This window comes from Bacillus rossius, chromosome 8 (assembly GCF_032445375.1).
Source record: "Bacillus rossius redtenbacheri isolate Brsri chromosome 8, Brsri_v3, whole genome shotgun sequence".
Lineage (NCBI taxonomy): Eukaryota > Metazoa > Arthropoda > Insecta > Phasmatodea > Bacillidae > Bacillus > Bacillus rossius.
This window is the reverse complement of record NC_086336.1, coordinates 37,668,463-37,679,782: the sequence shown is the minus strand read 5'-3', so window position 1 is coordinate 37,679,782 and position 11,320 is coordinate 37,668,463.

Sequence of the window (11,320 nt, the reverse complement as noted above, 5' to 3'; positions counted from 1 at the left end):
AACAAACAATGGTGTTTTACAGTTACACATAATAATTCAAATTACACCCGGGATCTTTTGCACAATTTTTTAAAAAATATTGTAACACATTATAAATAAGTTTGGTGTATTTGGGATGCGTATTTGTTATAAAATTGTGTTATAAAAACGAAATAATATTATTCCCCTACCGTGAACAAAATTTTTATAAACATGTATATACCATCTGAAACTATTATTTTTCCAAGTATGGCCTCGTGCCCGTTCGGTCAGCATCGCTAACTTCCAATCCAAAGGTGGTCGGTTCGAATCCCGGAAGCTGCGAATTTCTTTTTTTGTACTTGTAAAAATAAATACGGCACACGCAACATTTCAAAAGTAATAAATATATTTTAATTAATGAATGCAAATAAAAGTAAATTTATTAATTAAATTGTACATTTCATTTCACTCCTTTGTATCCATACAAAATACTGTAGTGATAATTCAATAAAAATGATTCATAAAAGTATCATACATAAGATAGAAAAATTAAAAAAAAAATTCTTCCTCAAAGAATATAATATTTTTAATGCCTAACTGGTTTGGTTGCAAAAACCTATTACAGCTCAGTCTCAGGCCGAATATATTTCCTTTTCTTCTGGATCAATCATTTCATCAATGTTTTGTTATGACGTTGTCACGTTAAACTATCGACCGTAAACCTACTTTACAGACAACCAATTTTTTGTCCTTCAACCTGTTATTTTCACTGCTTGTAGTAATGGTTGTTTGTTTCAAAAATGATTTTTAGACAAAAGTTTTAGATAATATTTAGAATGTTTAAAATAAATAAGAAGGATTTGATAGTGTTTATGGCATGGAAATTACAAATTTGTTTTTGGATTTCAATCCCAGTTTTATCAACCCCTTTAAAGTTATAGTTACTCTTGTTCCAAACAAAATTTTTGAATGATATTTCTGTTGGGGAAATTTATGTAATTAGTTGGAAGAAACACTGGTCGTGGATGGGCACGTGGACCCGGCTTATGACTTCCTCCCTGGGCCGTGACATGGCTCTGTTCCTTCATCCTACTAATATTATAAACGTGAAAGTTTGTAAGTATGGATGGATGTTTGTTACTCTTTCACGTAAAAACTACTGAATGGATTTGAATGAAATTTGGCCTACAGCTAGCTTATAACCTGGATTAACACATAGACCCCATATTAATATGAAATCCATCCTTAAGGGAGTGAAAAAGTGATAATTTCATTTTATAACAGAAAAAATCATAGGTCATAGACATAAAAATAGTGAGTGAGTGAGTGAGTGTCATTTCTCTATGTCTGACACACCATCATACACATAGTAAGGTCTGGCAAATTAATATTTTTCTCCTTGGTGAGACCAGTCCGCTTAGTGGAGCTCGCAGCGGCTAGCAAAATAAAGGCGCTAATAACAATTTTGTTCTTAACTTCGTCAGAGTTGCTTTTAATTTTAAACGCACCATTGTTTGATGCGTTTGTCATGTCTTTAATTTTCGTTTGTTTGTGCCGTATGCGTTCCTATACCATTCATCCGATTGCGATGAAATTTTGGTGATTTGTTATGCGCATGCCCATGAAGGTTACTGAGACAGTATAACTATTTTTCAATAGTTGGAGCACAAATCGTGTCAAAAAATGTGTTTATTTCATTTTATATAGCGGCACTTCGTCTGTTTTTGTTGTTGTATAAGTGCGCACGCATAACATAATTTATTTAAATATAAAAGAGAGACAGATAGAGTGATATATATATATATATATATATATATATATATATATATATATATATATATATATATATATATAGAGTGAGATAGAGATGGAGAGATAAGTTGAGATAGAGTGAGGTATAGATAATGAAATGGGTTAGATAAAGAGATATACCTATAGATGTATAGAGCTCTATAGAGACTTATTTATAGATTATATAGAGATAGTGGGAAGTATATATGTAGATATAAAGAGAAAAATAGAGATAGAGAGATACATAGATGTAGATAGAGATAAATATATATAGTGAGATGGATAGATGATTTGTATATGTGGAACTACTTCAAACATTACATAACAAAGCTGAATGAGGCATTGCAATGCAGGCCGAGCATTTTTTAGATAATGGAATCTTTTCAATATTAGTAATCTCTTATTTTTCAGCTTTTTTCTATATTGCTTTATAAAGTCTAAATTACATACAGACCAGGTAAATAACTATAAACTGGCAGAACAACGTCTGTCAGGATCTGAAAGTGATATAAATTAATTTTCACACTTACATTCAAATTAAGAAGACAATTACTAACTACATCTGATTTCGAAAAAGGTCCCCTTCACCCTGTGTTCAGGCCGGGCAACGCCGGGTATTGCAGCTAGTAATGAACATAATTAACTATCAACCCACTCTGAGTAGCAGGCACACGTTACCTGTACAAATGGTAGCGGCCTCTCCAGGCGTCCCACACGCTGTAGTCCCTATGGCGGTGCACACGTGGTTGTATGGACAAAGTACACTCAGTTCTGGTAAGAGGGTTTTTATTCACGTCAAGTTATACTCCAAATGAAACAAATACAGAATATTTTATGTACTGATACTGTAAAAGATTCCAACAGCAATTCAAATGATTTCATGCTGACAAGGCCACCACGTGACCTGGCCTCGAAGTTAGGATTCATCGGTATGCTTGAAACGTTCAGTAAAGAACTTGAATTGTTAAGTGAAATAGTCCATGGGCGTCGCATCCGGGGGGGGGGGGGGGGGACGTCCCCCCCAATAATAAAAGTCATCAATTTCGTCCCCTCCAATAATATATTTAGTTTCATAGTTATATTATTAATATGATTTCTGTGATATAACCCATATGTTGCGCATGGTGCATTTAGTCCAATCGTGGTAATGTGAGCACTGTGTTTTTACAAATTTGTTCTCTGAAAATATTTTTTATAAAAAATAAATTATATATTGCAACCAACTATAATTAGAATATTTAGGAAAGAAAAATGCCTAAAAACCACCTTTTTGCACCTTCAAACCATAATTTTCCCGGGGGAGGACTCCCGGACTCCCCGCTTTTTTCCCAGGGGATGGATATTCCTCAACAACTTAATCAATTGCAGTCCCCCCAAAAAAATATATCCTCGCGACACCCATGAATAGTCTACCACCCGGAGCAGGCCTCAAAGATGACAAAAAAAGGTTTGAATATTAATTACCAGCGACGAATGTTAGAAGATCGGGACTGCAAACGGTGAGGTCCTCGAGTTGCGGTGTTTGCTTCCTATTCTGGGCAGCGGTCGAGAGAGACTGGGTAGTGGTCAAGGTGTTGTGATGCCAGGAAGTAGTGGAATTACTGTTCGGTCGTTTATAGTTCCGGCGAGATATAAAGTAACATGATAAAACCCTGCAAGTTCTTAATGCTATTTTACAAATAATTATTATGCATTAATAAAATTTACCAATTTACATATTTATTTATTTAAGTCTAAGTCTAAACTGCTCAGATGAGGGTGTGTTCCGAAGGGGTTATGCATTGTACTGCTCTGTCCTTACAACATGATCTTTGAAACACACACACTTGAGTGAGCCATAGTGGGGTTGAAACAAATAATATAAAAACTACAAGGTTTTTATCTAAGTACTGATGCTGCAGGGGCTGATCCCGTTTGGCGTGGTTAAAGTCCCGTCTGCTCAGATAGGTGATATAGGGGGTTCGAGCCTCGTGGCCTGGGGGGATCTAGCCTAGGGCAAGTGTGTCGCTCTCTCGCTCGATGAGCTCCCTCCCACTCAGGAACTGTCCCGGAGAGTACCGCAGGTTCTCGTCGTGGAACGAGATGACGAACCTGAGAAGTTCCTCGCCGGGGTTGTGTCCCTCGTCGGCCAAGGCGTCTGACGTCTCCGCTGCCAAAAGCAACACTTCCACATGCCACTCCACTCCTGCGCAGCTGCGAGCTCGTTCAGACGTGAAGGCTTCCACGATTCACGTGATACTGGCGCGATACGATTCTCTGGCTCATAAGATTATCTATGCTCCCCCCCCCTCCCCCCCCACACACACACACACACACTCCCCACTTTTTCCACATGCACACTGGTGGTGCCATTGGGGCAAAGAGGTGGCAATGTGCAACAACGGTCTAAGCGACTGGGAGGAGGAGCACTTGGGGCGACGTCAGAACTTTAACATTAGGAGTGTGTGGCACATATTCTACACACTTGTAGTTACGAATTGTTGTTGTGTTGACTGGACTCATATGCATAATTAAAATATATTACTGTCCAGTATCAGAACTAGGCGTTACCAAATGTTGTATCGGTAATGAGATTATTGCAATGTAATTTTTCCCAATCTTCTAATCATCCTCTGGATTTATGCTTACTAATATTGATTACTGCTCAGTTATTAAAGCTGTAGATCCTCTAGTTAAAGAATACTTACATCATCCAGCCATTGAGGTTAATGTCAAAATGGGCATTGTAGGTAGAAATTTTAATGTTTGTACTTATTTCAACTGTTACTCTACACTGCTAACAAAGATTTTAATTTGCCTGACTTTTATAACATTAACAATGTAAATAATTTGGTTGATTATTTCACATCCACCATGAATGAGTTTATATATTATTATATACCTGTTACTGTTAAAAAAAAAAAAAAAAAAAAAAACTTCAAAGTACCCTTATTGGTATTCCAAACAACTAATTCAATCATTAAAACTTTTAAAAAAATCATCAATGATATAAACTTAATTAATTTTACTATTCCTTATTTTCCCACTTTTGCAAAGAGACTAAATCTCTCACAATTAGAGATAATTCTAATTTCTCTACTCTTTCAATACCTTTGGTTAACAACACTAAGAGTCTTGTTCTCTGGCATATTAAAACCGTTAAATCAACTTTGTCAGCACGGCCTGATGGTATTCCATATTTTATTATAAAGGGTTGTTCTCTACTTGTTTTTTCTCTTCAACATATTTTCAATAAAAGTATCAACAGTGGTGTTGACGACAGTCGTCGTACCCTCCCAGATACAGAGGCCGTACCTGGCCACCGACGCGGGCCTGAGGGGGCCTGTTTCCCCCCCCCCCCCCCAGTGAACCCCAGTGTGTGCGACGGCCAGGGACGCACCCGCGTGCGCCCTAGCATGCCAACGAGTGTTTTTTCTATGTGACTTTATCTTTTATTTCAGTGTGTATATATTTGTAAACGATTAAGGGATTTGAATGTGTGTAATTAACTTATTTTATTTATTATTCATTGTGCAAGTTCGCTGTGTAATTAATGTCTCGTGTATGTCTTTGTAAATAATTCAATAACTTTTTCTGAAGCGTTTCGCCGTAGTATGTAATTGCAGCCTGGCGCGCCGCGGGACGGAGCTCTCTCCCACGCCGGCCGATTTTCCCCTCCCTCCCCGCCACCCGCGGGCGCCGGCCCGCGGGCGAGCGGGGAGAGGCAGTCGCGTCCTGGTCTCGAGCGGAGACAGACGTGTTGGTTGCTCCGCGAGCCGCGCACGTTGCGCTCGGGATTGAACGTTCGCTCAGCCCGCAGTTTGTCACGGCAGCTGAGCTGCCACCGCGAATCAGCTTAGCATTGTTAACTTACGAGTCATCGGGAGACGTGTCTAGCGGGCAGTTTCTACAACGCGAACGTGGTGCTACGAGTCTCTGAACTTTTCGCCGTCCACGGAACATTACGTAACGGGCCGCGTATGTACAGCGCTCCGTCTTCGGGCCCTCTCTCACTGGGTCAGCTTAGCATTAATAAACTTTACGATTCGCGCCGAAACGTATTTGAGAACCGCCCCGTCATCAGGGAGTCCGTGTCGCCGTGGTAGGGCATTTGTTCCGCGACGGTTCCGCCAGGCTGCGGCAGGACTTTATAAGCGTTAATAAAAGACGGCTCGTGAAATTCGTTAATGCCGTGTTCTGCTTGCGACAACCTACCAACATTCCTCGCAATCACTTCACTCTCCCTCCAGGTCCCGCCTTTCCCGGTCCCGGCCACGTTGGCCTGGACCCACACCTCTCCGACGAGGGCAGTACGGGCATAACAGGACATTTATTTCAACGGGAAAACGGGGACCAGAAGCCGAGGGACGTCAGTGTATATCATAAATGGAAGCTTGCAAAGGTCATTTCTATTCACAAAAAAAGGAAGCAAGTTAAATGTTTCAAACTATAGAACTATACCTCTCTTAAATTGGTTTTGCTAAAGTATTTGATAAAATAATTTTTAAATATCTTTTATTCAATCTAAAAATAAAAATAGACTTAATTTATTTATTTATTTATTTATTTAAATTTTTTGTTACATGCGCACCAACAGTCCAGGGACTTTAGTGGTGGGCACGACGTATACAAAATATACACAAATACATAAAGAAACAAGAAACAAAGGACAAGACATCCATACACACAGACAACACAAGGACAAATACAAATATAATACTTAAAATAATAATTAGTACAAAGTGGTAAGATAGTAAGCAGCAAGACATAAAATTTAATAGAGTACAATAATGTAAACGTGAAAGAGAAAAAATACTGACTATAATTAGTATGAGGATATAAATTACATTAAATACTTTAACATAGCTCTGTACACAATTAATTTGACTTGGTGTTGTGTCTATTATAGTTTTTAACGAGTCTATAAATAAGATCATTCTTGTTATAAATAGTACATAAACTAGAAAAGAGGCGAGAATTGAATTGGGGGATTCTCAATCCGGTGTTCTCAAGAATATAGCTACATTTAATTTTATAGTTATAAATGTTATGTACAAAAAGATAGTCCAAATGGGCTCTACGGTCTGCTAGAGGAATAAGTTTGGGATGCGGAAAACCTCTATGAATTATTAGTTGAGACAATTTGTTTTGTAAATTTTCTAGTTTCTCAATATCAGTCGACCCAATGTCATTCCAGATAGTTGAACAGTATTCTAATTTAGATTGAATTAATGCCAAGTAAAGAGAAATAATTGAATCAGAATTGGTAGCATAATGAGTGATATATTTTATAATAGCAAATGTTCTTTTTGAAATGGAGTTTAAGTAGTCGATTTGTTTATGAAAAAATAATTTTGAATCTAGAAAGACACCAAGGTCTTTTATAATGAAAGTTTTTGAGATTGGGTTACTATTCAGAATGTAATTATAAACTATAGGGTTATATTTCCTAGTAAAGGATATTACCTTAGTTTTACTATCGTTAAGATTGACCAAGTTTAGAAGACACCAATTATTGATTTCATTAATGTCCCTTTGTAGAAGAGCGCAATCATTGACTGTCAATATTATTTTAGAGATTTTCAGATCGTCAGCAAAGAGTACACCAGTTGAGTAATTAAGGACCATGGTAATGTCATTTATAAATATATTGAAGAGGAGAGGTGAGAGAGTGGCACCTTGTGGTACTCCAGAACTAGCATGGTGTAAAGAGGATTTATGGTTATTGACAGATACAAAGAAATATCTATTATTGAGATAGCTAGAAAACCAGTTCAAGTAGTTAGTACAAAAACCAAAGTCTGATAGTTTTTTTAAAATTAGCGAATGGTTTACTGTATCGAATGCTTTGGCTAGATCAAAATAACAGGCATCTGCCTGACCTCTGTTAGTAACTACATTATGGATTGGGTTAAGAAAAGTAATTAGGTTAGTAGTGGTGGACATTCCAGATCTGAAACCGTGCTGAGTGGCTGATAATTTATTTTGAAGTTGAAAATTTAAAACTTTGTGTATAATTTTTTCAAATATTTTTGCGAAGCCATTAAGTAAAGATATTGGTCTGTAGTTTGACACAATCAATTTAGAGCCATGTTTGTGTATCGGAATGACCTTTGCTATTTTCCATTTGTCAGGGAAAACTTGAGAATGCAAACTGGTGTTAAAGATATGATAAAGAAGAGGAACTAATAAGTACGAACAGCCTTTTAAGATAAAATTAGGGATGCCATCTGGGCCGGTGGATTTGGATGACGTGAGAGCCTTGATGCCCCATAGAATAAGGGATTCGGAAATGTAGCACATAGGAATAGAATCCGAGGACATGTTTGAAGACGTCACATTATTGGTTGAAGTCTTGTAGACACTGGAAAAATATTGTGCAAAAACATTAGATAAAACATTTGGATCATCACAAATATCATCATTGAATTGGCTTTGGATTTTGAAGAGTGCCGAGTGAGCCAATCAATACCTGGAACATTAAAATCACCAAGAATTAAAATATCTTCTTGAGTGGTAGATAGTTTTTCTTCCAAGTGTTCAAGGTACTCGAGATATTTGTTCGGCGAGATGTCCGGGGCTAGGTAGATAGTTCCGATGATAAAAGTTGTTGCATGAGACGTTTTTACCTTGATCCAGATAGCTTCAATACCGGGAAAGTCGTACATGTAAACAGGTAGCACTGATAAAAATTTGGTTTTGTTAAAGGCTGAAAGTACACCACCCCCTCTATTTTTCAGTGTAAGTTGAGGATTTCTATCATTTCTAAAAACTATATACTGGTCTGTGAAATAGTGAGAATTTATGTTGTTATCGTTGAGCCAGGTTTCTGTTAAACAAATAATGTCGTAATGAGAGTTTAAAAGGTTTTCCAGAAATTCATTAGACTTAGTTCTTAATCCTCTCACGTTTTGATATGCAATATCATAATTTCTAAGGAACTGCTTCACTGTGGGAAGTAGGATGCTCCTCCAGCATCAAATTAGATGTGGAAGTTGACGCCATTGGATTAGGAGGCATGATGGTCACTGCTGTATTGTCTTGATTGGTAGCATTAGTGTAGACTTGATCGGGATGTAGTTTACCGTAAAACGGGCTAATTAAACAGCCACTTGGCCAAAACACAATATTATTAATTCTACTGAAGTCATTTTCAAGTACTGATATATGAAATGAAGCATAAGTATTATACTTCGTTCGGAGTTTAGTAACTTTGACCTGAGATAAATTGAGTTCATTTGTGATGTAATCCATAATTTCTTGTTCTTTAACTGAGGCTTCAAAACGGGTAACAAACAGGGATTTAGTCTTTTTGTAGGTAGGTTTGGAGACAGTTTTAAGAGTGGATGTATTACGTATTCCTACTTGGGGTGGAGATTTCTTACGTTCTTGATCATGGGTACCAACTGGGTTTTCATTATGTCTTGACTTATGCTGTTTTTGTACCAACGTGAAACCTTCAGAGTCGACTCGCTGGTTGTTATTGTTGGAGTTCCTGACCGTGCGCGTTTCTTGCTGACCAGAAAGTAGGTCACTGCACGTGGAGCTGTTGCTGGGTATACTCACTGCACCATTAACATCGATCACCTTATTATTGGGCACTCTTTTGGTCACTTGGCTGTAAGATAAGTCTGAATTTTGCTTTATGTATAAGCTTTTTTTGATCTCTTTTAACTCTTGTTTGATTAAAGAGTATTCTTCTCTTGAGTCCATTAACAAGGATTTAAGCACCGCATTTTCACTCTTAAGCTCATCAAACTTAACACAGAGAGATTTTACCATATTAAATAGATCATCCATGTTGTTGTCTTGAAGTTTCAGAGTAAATGAAGGTGAATTTGAATTTTTATTCAGGCTGTCGACCGTATTATTTGACGATTTTTTCGTAGGCGACCTGAACATGGCTAAATTAGTATTATTAATACAGTTCACAAATACACCATCTTGTAAGGGTAAGGGAAACCCCTTAAAGTCTTGCTGATCTAATAGAGACAAATCAATATTGATAGTTATCACACTTTGAACATCAATAATTACAAGAACCGACTGCGCGCACAAGACACGTCTGTCCGGCTTGAACTCCCGGCCGACACTGTTTTAGAACTGGTAAATGTACTTTGATCAATTTAGTCTTCTTTCTTAACAGCATCTTTTCCGAGGTAATTTCACATGGTCAGGTCGATGCGTGTTTTTTGATTTAGCCAAAGCATTTGATACTGTTAATCACCACATTTTTCATTATAAATGTGCTAAATGAGGTATAATGATAAATTATATAATCTGGTTATCAAGTAATCTAAAAAATATAAATTTGTATGTTTTGATTCAAAACATACATCTCTGTATTACATTTGACCAGTTCTGGTGTTCCACAAGGTGGTACCTCTCACCTTTACTTTTCAATATATACATTGATATAATTTCTGGTCTAAAATGCTAATGACCTAAAAATCCTATACATATAAAATCCTGTCATGATTGTAATCTTTTTCAGAGTGATACTACTGCTGTAGCTAACTGGTGTAACTCCACCCTAGTTAATCTTAACAAGTATAAAACTACTATCATAACTATCTCTAGATAATTTCACCCAATTTTTTTTTAATATAAACTGGGAAACATTCCTATTTCTAAGTCATATTTTTTTTCAAAGATTTAGGTATTTTACTGGATTCTAAGTTATATTTCCATCTCCAAATTATTCAAATAGAGAAAATTATTCAAGTAGGATAGCTGTTCTCATTAACTATATTACTTATCATGCCTTATCTATTGATTCCACTTTATTTTTATAAACAGCTCTTATCAGGTCCAAACACGAATATGGGCCTGTAATTTGGAATAGCATCAATAACACTGACATAGACATATTTAATAGGATTTAATCTAAATTATCCAAATATATTCTGAAAAAGTTAAATAATTATATTGGTGTTGATTGCAATTCCATTCTAGATTAGATGTAATTTTTATATATAACTTTTATAATTTAAATAATGTTTGTACATTCTCGAAATTACTGGCATTAATAGTTGCAAGCCACATTTATTATGTTCTTCGAGGACTAATGATATTATTTATAGGCGAATTACACATTATAATAATGTTTTTTTTTTTTTTTTTTACCTCTTTTGTTTTTTCTACCTCTTACGGTTAGTCATATCAAAAAAATAAATTTGTGACAAAAGTTTTTGGAATTTTTTAAGAGAATACATATAATAATTTCTTATGGATGCAAACTTTGTCATAATGAGGGAGTTAAAACTATTTTTCTGTTTTTAAAAATAACTTTCTGCATCTCTATCCCTCTGGTCAGATTTTGCCCATTAGCAAACTCTACCATTACTATCAGTTTGAAAGTGATTTGTGAAAAATTACAGCAGTTATGGTGTCCATAAAATGTGGTGGATATACTTTATACAGTTGTCCCATAACTCAATGTTAAATCGAGAAAAGTTGATAGGCCAATGGTTCTGAATCAAAAATCCACACGCTGCACCAAATTATTAGATACTGTGACTTAAAATTTTTTTTACATAATCATAAATAACTCTACAAAATTCAAAATAAAATCAAGCATGTTATACTG